The following is a 17,464-nucleotide window of genomic DNA, read 5'->3' on the forward strand; positions in this document are numbered from 1 at the left end:
TCCGATGCAATGGTGAATGGTCAGAATTAAGGCCTTCGTTTCATAGCGTTCTGGGTTCTATTCCCGACAGGTACGGGGATTTTAATCGCGTATAATTAATTCTCCTTGCTTGGGGACTCGGATTTTTATTTGTCCCAACACTCTCCTCTTCACATTCAGATAACATACAGAAACACGTAATAGTTGTTACATCGCTCCCCGTAGGATTGACGCCAGGAAGGGCATCCGGCAGTAAAACAAGGTCAAATCCAAATTTGGGACACAGTACGAACTCGCTACTCCACAGATGTGAGAAAAACGGCAGAACAATAATAATGAATATCATATTTGCGATATTGAAATGCAGCCTTTCCTCTAATTAGTCTATCTTTCTTCAGCGAGTGCTTTTTCTGCGAGTCGAAATAAACTTATCAACGTCAAGTTTGCTGGCTGGTGGCAAGGTAAGGGCTGTCCTCAATATGTAAAGGATCATCTCAGAACTCCGTGAGTCCCCTCCGGGTAGAGAGAGATATTCTATGGATTTTAAATAAATATAATTATTATAGTCCGCCTCCGTGGTGTAGTGGTTAGTGTGATTAGCTGCCACCCCCGGAGGTCCGGGTTCGATTCCCGGCTCTGCCACAAAATGTAAAAAGTACGAGGGCTGAAACGGGGTCCACTCAGCCTCGGGAGGTCAACTGAGTAGAGGTGGGTTCGATTCCCACCTCAGCCATCCTGGAAGTGGTTTTCCATGGTTTCCCACTTCTCCTCCAGGCAAATGCCGAGATGGTACCTAACTTAAGCCCACGGCCGCTTCCTTCCCTCTTTCTGGTCTATCCCTTCCAATCTACCCATCCCCCAAAGAGGCCCCTGCTCAGCATAGCAGGTAAGCCAGCTGGGTGAGGAACTGGTCATCCTCCCCGGTTGTATTCCCCCGACCTAGAATCTGAAGCTAAAGAACACTGCCCTTGAGGCGGTAGAGGTGGGATCCCTCGCTGAGTCCGAGGGAAAAGCTAACCTTGGAGGGTAAACAGATTAAGAAAGAAAGAAAATCATTATAATGTAGGAATAATTTAACGTTTATGGTAGGAATTTCGGGATTGTTTTCTTTTAAAATCTGTAGGGAATATTTTTAGCATTTAATGAATTACTGTACAGAACTACTGCTGTTTCACCTTGCGCGATTTCACCATGCCAGGCATATAATATTAAAGGTAATCATTTCATGTGGACATTTGAATGATTTTCCCTAACTGCCAATAGGTACCTAAAAATTCTAAAACCCTTGTCAACCGTTTTAGATCCTTGTTAAAAAAATTCTAGTCGCAGCAGTGCAGTTTGAGCATAACCCGCATTCATTTGGGCACTCATGCTCCATTACGGTTTTAATCGGATTTGTTGTGACTTTCAGGATACCTACAGTAGCATTTTGCTATTTTTTTCTAAATATTATTTCTTCTATACCATTAAATTTTCTCTTTTGCCACTCATGTTGTGTGAGATTAGCACCTATATTGGGGGGGGGGGGAAGGGTGGAACCCCGATTAGGATTAACTTGCTGGAACTTGTTTCGTAGTTCGTTGTTTGCAGTAAGTGAGTGCTTAATGCTCGAATATGCTTAGTGGTACTTAAACGTATCAGACTTTTCGACTGTGTAATACGGTACTTGAAAGTTCACTCCGAGTGAACTTCTTTTCTTTAATGTTCTACAGCGGCGTATAGAATTTTTATTATTGCTAAATTCGTTCTCCGTTTTATTTGAGCGAGGTCCTGCCCATTTCTTCAGCGTTGCATACTTATTGTGAATTCTTGAGCTAACTTAATTTAACTGTCGTTTGTTAATAAATCTGTACCTTGTTGATTGGCTATTTAAAATGGGTGAAAAACAGTTAAATTTTAATAAATAGGTAGGTATGTTGTATTCTATGCTGGGAATTCAGCCCGAAGGCTGGTTTGATTCTCCACAGCTCCGCCAACACCTGCCATAGAGAGCCAAGGTGACACTTCAGAGGCATACTAGGGAAATAATAATAATAATAATAATAATAATAATAATAATAATAATAATAATAATAATAATAATAATAATAATAATAATAATAATAATAATAATAATAATAATAATAATAATAATAATAATAATAATAATAATAATAATAATAATAATAATGTTGATAGAGTCCAGTAAAAGAATCAAGCAATAGACAAAGTACAAACGCTGATCACCTGACACTCCAGTACCTCCTTACCATCCAAATGGCTAGCATTGTTTTGACGGAACAAGTCTCTTAATCAATTGCATGTGCCTCACGTATTGTATCCTATGTATATGATGTCCTTTCAGTCTGTTAAGTAATGTCCTTCGTATTTAAATTAAGATGATCAGGTATGAACTTTTCAAGGGTATTATTTTGCGCTCAACATACTTTACATCAAGGGTTATGAAACTGCCCTCAAAAATACCGTCGTACAACTTTGCTTGTTCGAAAATTGAAGAAAATTAGTACTGTTTATAAAATTTAATTTGAAAGACTACTAAGCAAATTTATGTAAATGGATAGAAAACGTGAACACAAGGAAATGTAATTTAGGAGGAGACATGTCATCGCTGCTGTGCCAAAACCGCGAATGTGGCAATGCTCTTCCTACGCGTTATCTTCCTTAAGACTGGTCACGCCTCCCAGCCATATATGGATATGCAGTCCAGCGGAAAAATTTTCCTTGTTTTCATTTTCATATGCATGTGTGTAAAGGAAAATGAACCTTCCCGTGACGTACTGGAGGGATGTATGTTTTCTTGTTATATTTGCACTCTCCTAGAGTATACTGTATTTTAGGTTCATTTTCCTTTACACCTTCGCTCAAGAAAATTAACACAAGGAACATTGTTCTGAGGGACTGGTATACATACAGTATATGGCTGGGAGGCGTATATGAAGGAAAATAATGGATAAGAAGAGGACTGTGACACGCGAGGTATTGTTTCTTCACGGACGAATTGTTTTGTTTTTTCATTCTGATAACGAAATATGAGTAATTTGCCATATGGTACGCGTGTAGAACGAAGATGGACTCAGGATATCTTATTTGTAATTTGAAAGTAACAGACGTGAAAGTTGTGTGAGTGAATGCTGGTACAAACAAGAGGGACTGTGGAAGTATGGTAGAAAAATGACGAGAAAAAGACCAGTGTGGAAATGAACACGATGGCTGAATCTGTGCATATAAACCCACTACAGGAGTGGGGTCATGTGAAACGAATAGAGGAGGACAGATTACCTAGAATAATAATGGTCTCAGCCGTGTAGTGTAAGAAAAGTAGCGGAGCGCCAAGACGGCGATGGTTAGAATCAGCTTTAAGGTATTTTAGTGATGAACGATGAAGAGAATAGTATTGGTGAGAAATGAATGAATAAGGAGATATTGGGTACGATTATTGAAGGTGGGAGTAAATCCAAAGGTGTGCTCAGGAATCTGGCTGATAAAGAAACATAAGTTCATGTTAATAATGGGTTGTTACAGTGCTTCTGCCCCGCACACGGATAGCCCCTCGTTCTAGCAATGCCCTTGTGTTGATTGCCAGCCTACCCTTATATTTGATTCACACAGGCTGACGAGATCAAGATTGCCAAACGATCAAGGTATATTAAGAATCAAAAATAGAGAATCATGAATCTTTATTTGCAATTTATCATATACAATGAAATAAGATTCGTCAACAGATTATATTTTAGTACTTAATAATAACAAGGCTATATGTAAAAACTCCTTTTATTAAAACAGGATGCTAACATTACACATCTCTAAGAATTCAGAGCTATTATAAAATGGATTTTCTATTAAAAATCATACAATATCCTTTTAAAATTACTTAAAGGAGTGGACCGTGCAGAATGTGGCAATTTATCAAATAATCTTAAACAGCTGATTTTATGTGAGTGGGCAATATTTGGCAACCTATGAACTGGGATGTCAATGTCAACTTTGCCACGAGTATCATGAAGGTGAATGTTTTCTCTAGTAGTGAATTCATTTGTGTTGTTCATAACGTATTATGTCAAACAGACATAAATATACATATTTATAATTGTCAGCATTTTAAGCTTAATGAAGAGAGATTGACAATGGTCACCTGCACCAGCCATACACATTGAGCGGACTACCTTTTCCTGTATTAGAAAAATATTGTACACGTAAGAACAATTCCCCCACAATAACAGCCCATACGTAATGTCTGACTGGAAGAGACAAAAATATGCCATCCTTAGGTAGCCACTGCTAACTAAATCCATCAATTTGACAGGTTAGTAAACTTAAGCAATATTCAGAATTAATCCAACAACAGAATGAAGCAACTACACTGACTGACAGAGCAAATGCAACACCAAGAAGGAGAGGTCAGAACTTTATGCCAATTGCAGGGTAGACTGACGTCACTGAGGTATGCTCATGATGTGAAATGCGCCGCTGTGCTGCGCACGTAGCGAACGATAAATGGGACACGGCGTTGGCGAATGGCCCACTTCGTGCCGTGATTTCTCAGCCGACAGTCGTTGTAGAACGTATTGTCGTGTGCCACAGGACACGTGTATAGCTAAGAATGCCAGGCCGCCGTCAACGGAGGCATTTCCAGCAGACAGACGACTTTACGAGGGGTATGGTGATCGGGCTGAGAAGGGCAGGTTGGTCGCTTCGTCAAATCGCAGCCGATACCCATAGGGATGTGTCCACGGTGCAGCGCCTGTGGCGAAGATGGTTGGCGCAGGGACATGTGGCACGTGCGAGGGGTCCAGGCGCAGCCCGAGTGACGTCAGCACGCGAGGATCGGCGCATCCGCCGCCAAGCGGTGGCAGCCCCGCACACCACGTCAACCGCCATTCTTCAGCATGTGCAAGACACCCTGGCTGTTCCAATATCGACCAGAACAATTTCCCGTCGATTGGTTGAAGGAGGCCTGCACTCCCAGCGTCCGCTCAGAAGACTACCATTGACTCCACAGCATAGACGTGCACGCCTGGCATGGTGCCGGGCTAGAGCAACTTGGATGAGGGAATGGCGGAACGTCGTGTTCTCCGATGAGTCACGCTTCTGTTCTGTCAGTGATAGTCACCGCAGACGAGTGTGGCGTCGGCGTGGAGAAAGGTCAAATCCGGCAGTAACTGTGGAGCGCCCTACCGCTAGACAACGCGGCATCATGGTTTGGGGCGCTACTGCGTATGATTCCACGTCACCTCTAGTGCGTATTCAAGGCACGTTAAATGCCCACCGCTACGTGCAGCATGTGCTGCGGCCGGTGGCACTCCCGTACCTTCAGGGGCTGCCCAATGCTCTGTTTCAGCAGGATAATGCCCGCCCACACACTGCTCGCATCTCCCAACAGGCTCTACGAGGTGTACAGATGCTTCCGTGGCCAGCGTACTCTCCGGATCTCTCACCAATCGAACACGTGTGGGATCTCATTGGACTCCGTTTGCAAACTCTGCCCCAGCCTCGTACGGACGACCAACTGTGGCAAAATGGTTGACAGAGAATGGAGAACCATCCCTCAGGACACCATCCGCACTCTTATTGACTCTGTACCTCGACGTGTTTCTGCGTGCATCGCCGCTCGCGGTGGTCCTACATCCTACTGAGTCGATGCCGTGCGCATTGTGTAACCTGCATATCGGTTTGAAATAAACATCAATTATTCGTCCGTGCCGTCTCTGTTTTTTCCCCAACTTTCATCCCTTTCGAACCACTCCTTCTTGGTGTTGCATTTGCTCTGTCAGTCAGTGTAATTCAATCCTTCCCACTGGGAGACAAATACTCTGATTTTCATTGGGATGAAACAGCACAGATCTTGGGCTACAAAATTAAACGTATCATTTGTAATAGCTGTATTACTTCACTTTTTAAAATTGCTTTACGTTGCACCGACACAGATAGGTCCAATGGCGACGATGCGATAGGGAAAAAATTTAGGCATGGGAAGGGAACCGTCGTGGCCTTAATTACGGTACAGCCCGAGCATTTTCCTGGTGTGAAAATGGGAAACCACGTAAAACCATCCTCAGGGCTGCCGACAGTAGGCTTCGAACCAACTATCTCCCGGATGCAAGCTCACGGCTGCGCTCCCCTAACCGCACAGGGCAACTCGACTGGTGGTATTACTTATAAGACTGTAAATACAATTATATCGTCGTTGCCGGGACAAAACCTCCTATGTGATAATATTTTTCGAGATATACTGACCCGCAGCACATACATTATGAAGAGCGAGAATGCCTTGACCACATACACACAATATTGCACCTTAGATGACAGAACGTTACCGGCCAAAGTGCTAAGCTAAAATATTTCACATAGGAGGTTTTGTCCCCGCGGCGACGATATGCATTTTCATTAAATCTAGTTTTATTGCATTTAAAAAATAATATTACGAAAAGTTTGTTTCCGAAGTAATGAAAATGTAACTAATGCCAACTTAGCGTCCGTGAAAACCGCTGTGTGGTGATATTGTGGGATAGATACCGACAAGGAGTACGTATATAATAAGAGCGGTAATTATTTGAAACTCGTCTATTATTATGACAGAATATTTACGGGCAAAGTTCTAATTATGTAATCATTTATGAAGAACATGTATATAACGATCCACCACGTGCCTGTTTGTGTGTGTCATTGAAATGCTCCACGACCTCTTGTCACAGGGACGGCAATCTATTTATGTTTTCAAACATCGGTTAATTTAGCCCATTTGTTCCTCTACACCGCCACAGTGTCCACTGTAGGTCAGTAAATGTTTGAGGGACTAAAATTGAAGGTCTGTTAATTAAATATCATCGTCTTCGAAATCTGCTACGGATTACAACTCTCACTTCAACTTGGAGGCAGGGACATTTGGCTTGTCATTCACTAATCTCAAACTGCAGTCTTAGATTGAAATTCTCAAAATCTCTGATGTCTAAAACACGTTTCCTTACTGGGTAAACTATCTATTTTTACGGACATGAACTACATGGTCACACATAATACTTTTGCATCGGGCGAGGACAAAAGTCCAGTTAGGAAGGTATGCAGAGCCACTTAACGGCGTGGACGGACACGTTGTCGGATCAACTCCTAGCCATTCCAGTGCGAGGACAAGATTGTGCTATCGCTGCTGTAGAGCTGTTTTAGCCTCCCCATGCTGAATATTCCTGCTGTATGGAATACAACGGCCGGCCCCGTGGTATAGGGGTAGCGTACCTGGCTCTTACCCGGAGGCAACGGGTTGGAATTTCGTCCAGCTCAAGGATTTTTTTCTGGATCTGAGGGGTGTTTCGAGGTGGGGTTTGGTTTGGTGTGGTTTTCGATTACAATGTGAAAAGACTTATGTCCCCACCAAAATGTTAAAACAGTATTCCCAGAAAAGTGAATATATTTTGTGCTCCTGTTCTGATTTATTAATTGTGGTATAAATTGAGTACATCTTGAATGAATTCGTGAGAGTTTCTTCCTATGTTTAGAACTGCATGTAATGTAATGGAATATTTACTGAGGAGTGAGGTTCTCGGATCTACCCAAGGGACAGAAATCTTCGTACATTTCACGGTGCGGGCCGGCTATAACTCAGATCAATGCGGCTATGTAAATACCAATTGGACTTGGAGAAGCAGAAAATGGATTTGGCTTAGTCAACAAATAGAATATAACTGGAAATATTACGAATTAGTTGTATTCTGGTAAGGAGAGGGAGAGAAGAACTTGGAGAGTTTACAGGAATGCACAACTGGTGGAGCTAAGTATGAAGTGAGAGCTTCCTTTTATCAGGAAACCCATAATACTCATCTTCATTTGCTAGATACGATGTGCAATTTAGCTAATTATGTGGGTGGATATCCCTGTGGATAATGAGTGAATATAGGAAATACATGTACTGTATTAGAGATAGGAAACCACGTATTTTTCGGTAATACAGAGGCTAGATTTCCTAGAAGACTAAGAGAAGCGGAACGTGACTTATTAACAGACGCATAAAATAATATTGATAGGTTCTATATTTAATCGCAAGTCCAGGGGTGGTCCGGTAGCGTGTCTGCTTTTTACTCGCACACCACAATTTTGATTTCAAATCAAATTTTAACTCCAGGCTGCAGATTGGAACGAGGTTGACCGAGCACCTTAATACTAACTGATCAGCTGTATGATGTGAGAGGCACTGGAACCAGTCACGGAAACAAAGCAGTTGGGCCAAGGATTTCGTCACGCTGGCCGCGTTGTACTCCCATTTTTTTTACAATTGGATTTTAAGTCGCACAGACACAGATAGATCTTATGGTGACGATGGGATAGGAACGGGCTAGGAGTGGGAAGGAAGCGGCTGTGGCCTCAATTAAGGCACAGCCAAGCATTTCCCTGGAGTAAAAGTGGGAAATAGCCAAGAACCATCTTCAGAGCTGCCGACAATGGGAATTCGATCCCACTATCTCCCGAATGCAAGCTCACAGCTGCTCGCCCCTAACCGTACGCCCGAATCTCTGCGTACTCCAATACTTGTAGGTTAATTGGCCCAGGAGCAGTCTTCTTGTCAAGGCAAGGCCCAAAATTGGGCTGTACGTACTACGGGTTTCCCGTATTTAGTGATTTGGATGTAAATGACACAGTATTATGGCGTGAGCGAGTTGGCTTCACAGTATGGGTCGTATATCTGTATGCTCACGGGTTCTAACCCCGCATCAGGCAACCCTGCATGTGGTGTTCTGTATTTTCCCAGTTTTACACTAATAGAATACGGGGACTGAAGCTTTAAGGCCACGGCCATTATCCCCCTCCCCCCATTCCTAGCCCATTCCTAGCACAGTTTCGCAGGAAACATATGAAATTCAGTAAGACGTTAAGCAGGCAGCATAAAATTAATTATTGTGGAAATAGGCCCACCTAGTTAGTTAGTTATTTAAAATTGGAGATTGAAACTCAAAATTTTGAACGAAGAAACGAACAATATCTACATACAAATGTCCTTTCCAGCAGTAACGCATAATTACCACTTCGGATCACAGCTTCCGATATGAGTTCGGGAAATTAATGATGCTGTAATTCTTTCGGCAACACATTTCAATTATAGAACCTTCTCTTCAATACCCATAATATTGTTGGTCATCACCATTATATACTCCTACACATACAACTATGGAGCTGATATTGCTCATAATGGTCAATAAGGCATTAATTATTGTATTGTTCCACACATAATTCTATTTGATAGCGCGTCTTCCAGCTGCTATTATTATATAGATATATCATACAATAGTGAAATAATGAGTTCTGAATTGCTTTGATGGGATCCATTTCAATCATTTGATATTTAATTGTTGATGTAAAACAATAGACTGCTGATTACAATCCGAATGACATAGTGAGAGTATTTGAAATATATTCCATTAATTCATTCCGATGTAGTACATTTCAACATGCGTAGCGAGTAGAACTTACAGAAGAAGATATTGTAAGTTAAAACTAGAACAGGAGATTTAAAAAACACATTCAAAATCATCTATTTCTATCTACCCATGAAGCCTTGCTTAGTTCCATACCTCTTATATTTAAATTATTACAAACTGCGTGTAACCATCGTCGTCTTTGTATTCCTCTGCTTCTCTTAACATTCATGACCGAAACCATTATAATACTAGGCTGAATATACTCCTCCGTTCTCCTCACTTGACCCTACCACCGAAGCCGGCTTATGAGTACCGCTTTATCCAATGAGTTCATTCCTAACATAGCCTTTAACTACTAATTCCTAGTACCCTCCTTCCATTGGTCCCACCGGTTTCTTACCAACAATCAATCTCGCTGCTCTCAAGTCTGTTACTTAGTAATAAAAACAATATTGTTTTTACTGCTACTAACTACTATTGACGGAATGTTGTTCCGCCGAAGTTCATGTACGTGCCTGTAATCTACTGACACGAGCCTGACGTATTTGAACACCTTCAAATACCAACGAACTAAACCACGATCAAACCCGCAAAGTTAGGTTCATAAGATCAGCGCCTCAGCCATCTGAACCACTCATCTCGGCACCTGCTTGAGGAGCACCGCGTATCTGACAGTACTCTTTCTATCCATTATATTCCCTCAGACTGATCACGTCTCCCAGCCACATATTATGGATATGCAGTCGATCGGAACAATTTTCGTTCTTCTCCTCTTTCTATGCTCACTTGTAAAGGAAAATGAGCCCTAAATACATTATACTTTAGAAGTGCCAAAATACTCCATGCAAACATACATTCCTCTAGTGCAGTACGGTAAGGTTCATTTTCTGTTGCATGTAGCGTATTAAAATCGACACAATGAACATCGTTCTAATAATAATAATAATAATAATAATAATAATAATAATAATAATAATAAAATAATAATAATAATAATAATAATAATAATAATAATAATAATAATAATAATAATGTAATTTTCTCTACGTCCCACTAACTACTTGTACGGTTTTCGTCGACGCCGAGGTGCCGAAATTTTGCCCCAGAAGTGTTCTTTTTACGTGCCAGTAAATCTACCAACACGAGTCTGACGTATTTGAGCACTTTCAAATACCATCGGACTGAGTCAGGTTCGAACCTGCCAAGTTAGGGTCAGAAGGTCAGCGCCTCAACCGTCTGAGCCACTCAGCGAGATGAGCATTGTTGTGATGGACAGCATATCCATATATATCTGGGAAGTCTGACCAGCCTCATGGAAAATAATGGATAGGAAATGCATTGACATACATGTGGTATTGCTCGCGCAACGCTGGTATGCTGTTACTTCTAGAAACAAATAGAATTTAAATTAAAACACACGGAAAAGGCGAATTATAAAGTATAAATTACACAAGGCTACAAATCACTCGTGGCACCTTGTTGTGATGGTTATGAAACTTCAAAGAGGACTTGTAATTTTTTTTACAATCTTAAACAACCTCTAGCTGCCAAGGGAAATAATGTAGGACATATTCATGTATCATGGGGCTAGAATTTCACTAGCAAGCTGTATCATTTAGGCTATACCCACAATGAGAATGCGTTAAGAGTTAAAGGCAGAAGTGAGTTCTTGCTTCTCAGGAGTTAGACAAAGCTGTTACATTTCACCTATGTTGTTCATAGTATATCGACGGCTTTCTTCTAAAACCTGGTATGTCCCAGGGCTCTTCCTCTCTATCATATCTCATAAGACTGGTCGCGCCCCCCAGCCACATATGAATGTGCAACCTATCAGAACAATTTTTGTTGGGTTCATTTTCCTATGGTTGTGTGCAAAGGTAAATCAGGCTTAAATACATTAAACTGTAGGAGTGAGTATTTTCGCTTTCAAACAATGTCCCTAGAAAACTGTACGGTAAAGCATATTTTCCTTTACACATTAGCACAGGAAAATGAACACAGCGAAAATTATTCCGACGGATTGCATACAAATATGAGGCTGGGAGGTGTGAGCAGTCATACGGAATATAGGAAGAGCATTGGGACATACGAGGTTTTAGAAGTAAGCCATGGATATATAGATCATTTACTGAAAGCTGCACTATGGTAGGGAGGAAAAAAGCTGGGTGGAAACCTAGTAGGCAGTTTGGCCTATGCCGACGACTTAGTCTTAATAACGGACTGAGCTGAAAGCCTGCAATCGAATTTGTTGCAGCGAGAAAATAAGTGCCGCGAACATGATATGAAAATTAGCATGTTCAAGACTAAAGTGATGTCAGTAGAGAATAAACCTAAGGGGATTGGATTCCTGGTCGGTAACACAGTACAATACAAGAGAAGGTGGATTACGTCCTGTACATTGACCGAAATGGTATTATAATGATTGAAATTAAATCAAGCTTTAGAAAGGGTAATGCAGTGACTTCGCAATTTCTATCAGCGGTATTCTATAAGAAAAAAGGCAGGAAACTATTTTTAAATCGGTTTGCTTACATACAGAGTTTTTTGTACGGGAGTGAATGCCTGGCATGCTAAGGATTTCGTATTCATTCGTTGGCAGCAGTGGACACGAAAATAGCGAGAAAGATTGCTACTTCAAACATCTGAGAACAATGGCAGACGGCACTCCGAATGAGGTGATAAAGGCCACGTTAGGAATGAACTCGATGGGTGGAGCTGTAAGAAGTAAACGGCTTGGACAGTGGGGGCAATCAGGTGATTGGAGGAGGAGACATTACCCAGAAGAATAATGGTCTCAGTCATGAAGGGTAAGAGGAGTAGAGGGAGACAGAAATGACAATATTTAGACTAGATTACAATGATTTGGTGATTGGAGTTGTGGAACAAAACGAGGCACATAATAAGTTGCAGTTCATTAATTCACAGTGGCTTGTAAATTAAATAATAAAAGGCGTAACAGTCTATAATGAAAGTGTATGAACATTCTCTTGACTAGAATACATTTGTCGAATCCGTGTACGAGTCGCTCTTAAACTCATTTACTGTAACAACAGAGTTTCAAATCAGTACGGTTTTCAAAAACGTTCCCTTGACGAAGGCAACTGGCTTTATGAGAAAGTAATTGAAATGGAGAAAAATTTCTAGGAAAGGAAGAAATATTAACTAATCGGCTTTGGAAAGCTAATTTAGCCGGAATGTTATTACTTGTGCAGCAAAGTGTATAAGATTTTTGTGAGAAATAATCGCTGTCTCATGCGGTAATTAATTCTATTCATTCTGTACCTTTCATATGAAACCAGAAGCGTTGCCTTTCAAGAAAATTAAAACGCAAAAGCAAAGAAAGATGAAGGAGATGGAGAGATTTTTCTAATACTTCGCAAAGGCTTTAGTATTCATGAAACATGCACTATGTCTCTACTGTGGACAAGAAATACCAGCCAAGCTACAAAGAGATATATGAACACGCACTCAAGATATTGATCCAGGTTTGGAGAGTATTCATTGCTTGTAAACCAGGTCATATTACAAGAAGGATTTACCTTTGATGCCGTATCTCAGTGAGCAATTGCGCGCTCGTTTATGCTGTTCACATACATTTCCTGTGACGTATACTTCTGGGATGTTCTTCAATTTCCCATCGGTTTTCTTTGTTCCCTGCGTCGTTTGCATAGACGTACCAACTTTCTGTTCCCATCAGGTGGAAGAGAGAATATCCAATAAGGACGTTATATTATTGGATAAGGCCCCACTTCAAAGCTCGCAAGTGGAGGGAATCTTTAGTTCTGTTCATTTCCAATCACGAACGTCATATTTGTGCTTGCAGTGCTCTTATTAGAACAGCCCGCATATCGTCGCTGTTCGAGCAGAACCTCTTATCTCACAATTCTCTTCCTATCCATTTTTTTGTTTTGTTATTTGCTTTACGTCGCACCGACACAGATAGGTCTTATGGCGACGATGGGACAGGGAAGGGCTAGGAGTGGGAAGGAAGCGGCCGTGGCCTTAATTAAGGTACAGCCCCAGCATTTGCCTGGTGTGAAAATGGTGAAACCACGGAAAACCATCTTCAGGGCTGCCGACAGTGGGGTTCGAACCCACGATCTCCCGAATACTGGATACTGGCCGCAATTAGGCGACTGCAGCTGTCGAGCTCGGTTTATTTTTCATTAAGACTGGTCAAGTATCCCAGCCACTCATGGACATGCAAACCATCAGAATAAGTTTCTTTGTGGTCATTTTCCTATGCCAAGGAATTCAGTTTTTTTTTTGTTTTTTTTTTTTGTATAAGGAAGTGCTTTCAAATGAAATATGAACCTTAAATACATTATACTGTAGGAGTCCGTAAACAGGTCATGCAATCATACGTGTGTACAGTGTGGTACGGTAGGGTTCATTTTCCTCTATACCTCCGCATAGGAAATTGAACACAACGAGAAATATTCTGATTGACTGAATATCCAATTGTGGCTGGTAGGTGTGACCATTCATAAGGAAAATAATGGATAGGCAGAGAACTGTGAGATATGAGGTTTTGCTTGACAAGTATCGATATATGACGTACTGTGTTGCCCTTGAACTTGACACTGAGGACGTCATTATTTTCAAATCAGCATCCAACAATGTAAATCCGATATATAAGGAAATGATACTCCTATTTAGAAAAGGAGTGAATTAGAAAGGATATTGGCTGCATACACTCAAGGTGGTATTTTGCTCCAAACCCCTTAATCGTACCTCAAAGATGTTATAGGTCCACATTCTACTATAGCCAACTTCATTACGAAGACTATAATAATAGAAATATCATTTTTAATGAATTTTGCTAATTGAGAATAAACAAGTGAATTAATCTCCGATAACTGACCTAAGTTGTGTGCCGTCAGTTCTCTTACCGAAATAGAGGGCTTGATTACGGCTAAGACTGGTGTTATTTTAAGGTGCTTAATCAATCATTCAGAAATCACCACTGATCTACGTTTCGGGCTATCATCCAGGTGGCAGATACACCTGGTCTTTACCTTTTCACAGGAAATCACCCAAAACAAATCGTACTTCGTTCATTTGGATATTCTCCAGTTATGGAATCATGTAATCCTTATAAGGGCGCAGACGCTTGAACCCTACTCTAATAGGCGTCTTATCAGTGACTTATAAGCCCTCTACTTACGTCCCTACTACAAACCATAGATACGCTCGTAATCATATGAAGGGATCTGTAACCTTTATGTACAATCTCGATAATATCTTTACCCCAATGAAGATCTTCTGTTTAGTTATATTAATATCTAGGTACTTACAGTAATATCCATGAAGTATTTTCTCTCCACCAACACAACAATTAAAAGTGAGAGGACTCCTTCTCCTGGCGAAACTTACAACCTGATATCTCACTCCCATTTACCATAATGCTATTGTCCATCTGGCAATTTTGTCGAGGTTTTCTTTTTGGAGTGTCTCGCTATCCAGTAACTCACTTACTACTCTGTATTGGGGTACGAACCCAATATCACCCGAATATAAGCAGCTAGGTAAGTGATCCAAACTGATTAGTCACTCTCTTGGGCGAGGGCACGTTCAATCAATCAATCAATCAATCAATCAATCAATCAATCAATCAATCAATCAATCAATCAATCAATCAATCAATCAATCAATCAATCAATCAATCAATCAATCAATCAATCAATCAATCAATCAATCAATCAATCAATCAATCAATCAATCAATCAATCAATCAATCAATCAATCAATCAATCAATCAATCAATCGATCAATCAATCAATCAATCAATCATATGCATTTAGGACCGTAGCGCAGGTGGTGGATTCTCTATCAATTTCGTAACTAACATTTTCTTAAATTTTTCTAAGAACTTGGAAATTTGTCGAAAATTTCTCCTGATAAAATGCGCCAATCCCCTATTCCTCGCCCTATAAATGAATATTTGCCCCAATTTTTCCTCTTAAATACCATCTTGCTCTTCATATTACGATCATTCCTACTTTCTTCAAGCCTCACTCAAGGTAATTCCTTTTCTAATGTCATTCCTTGCCCCCTCTCTACTGACAGCTCGTCTCCTTACTCCCAAGTCTTCCGAGCACAAAATTTGCTACATTTTTATAACGCTACTATTTTTCCGGAAACCACCAAGAAAAAATCGTACTGCTTTCCTTCATATCTTTTCCTGTTCTGCTATCAATTAATTGTGGAGTTGGTCTTACCCGAGACTTATATGCTCCCTCCTTTACAGCATATGTCTACTACAACCCCATATACCGTCATAACCATGTGTATAGTTCTATAACCTCAATGTACAATCTCGATAATGTGATTACCACAATGAAGAACACTGCTAACATTAACACAGAAGTACTTAAAGTGATCCCCATGAGGTACTGCAACCCAGTCAACACAGCAATTAAAGAAGAGGAATTTTCCTTTTTAGTGAAACTTACAACCTGACTTTTTATCCCATTTAGCATCATACCATTTTCTGCCGTCCCTCTCACAACATTGTCTTGGTGTGTTTATGTAGCCGCTCTCAATTCCGTAAAATTATTTGCTATTACATACAGTATAATACCGCCAGAAAAAAAACTTATCTATCATTCCAGCTCTTTACTCATTTCATTTATATATAAGAGAACACAAATATGCAAAAGAACTGCCCTGTGTGCCCCCACTATTAGTCATTTCCCTGAGTGGACAACGGCTCCGTTTTCTTTATGTTTTGTCTCTTGGAGATGAAAGTAAATCTGTTGCAATAAGACATCGCCCCCACCTCTTGTAAACTGCAAACATTAATTAATTGAGGAAAGTGTCATCTAACACACGAGAAGCGGCAGGAACTTCTAAAATTCCTGTCGGGATTTTCTCTCAAAATATATGTCAAAGCCGTCATCCCATTTTAAACAACATTTACAAAATTATCTTGAAAAACCTATCACGGTTAACTGAAATAATCTGGTTAAAATTGACAATGCAATAGATTTTATATAAGCTGCCATGTTTCGGTGAGTTGAAAACGACCCACCTGGGCATGTTAGCGATGTGTTTTATGTAAATTTCAATTTATTCAGTTATCTTATGTGAAGAAACAATACCTGGTATGTAATAATGCTTTTCCTATCTATTATTGTCCTTAAAGGTGGTCACGCCTCCCATCACATATGGATATTCCGTTCCTCAGGTCAATGTTCGTTGTGTTCTTCTTGCTATGTACAGCTGTGAATAAAAATGGAACTTAGATATGGTATAGGGTATATATTCATTCCTAGAGTACTGTACGGTAAGGTTCATTTTCCTTTACATGCTAGCATAGAAAACTGAACACAATACAAATTGTTCTGACGGACACCATATCCGTATGTGGCTGGGAGGCGTGACCATCCTTAAGGCAAATAATGAATAGAGAGGGCATTGTGATATACGAGGTTTGGTTTCTTCAAGGACGATATGTAAGTAAACCAATTTAAGAAACTGGCAAAGTTGTTTCCTCCTCTCGAACTAATTAACTGGCCCTATAAACAATATTTTATATATTATATATTTTATATAATTCTAGATCTGTATCAACATGAGGCAACTGTCACCCGACTCGGAAAAGAAGTTACAGATTGCGCCAAAATCTGCAAAGGAGTGAGACAAGGCTGCTTCCTTTCTGCAGGACTGCTGCCGAGCTTACGGTGAATCGATCGTTAGGGGATTTCAGTATGGATGACTTATTAAGAATAATAAATTTGCTGATGATCTGGTATTGATAGCTGGAAACCCAAGGATTCTAACAAAACTGTAACAGTTTTCAATGACAAACTTACTTTGGTATGAAAACCAACATCAAAAAGACACAAATTATGATGGTCATTGAAAAACTGCAGTGCATGTACCACAAATGCAAGAGTAGTATAACAAGCGAAACACTTCAAATACCTCGGAGAAAGTTTGACAGAATATCTCCGTTGCGAACCTTAAATGAGAAGTCGCATATCCTTTGAGAAACGGGCATTTCGAGATATTTAGTCTCTGATACCATCACTGTTGTGTGAAAACCGCGAATGTGACAATGCTCTTCCTGACCATTA

This window comes from Anabrus simplex, chromosome 2, assembly GCF_040414725.1.
Source record: "Anabrus simplex isolate iqAnaSimp1 chromosome 2, ASM4041472v1, whole genome shotgun sequence".
Classification (NCBI taxonomy): Eukaryota; Metazoa; Arthropoda; class Insecta; order Orthoptera; family Tettigoniidae; genus Anabrus; species Anabrus simplex.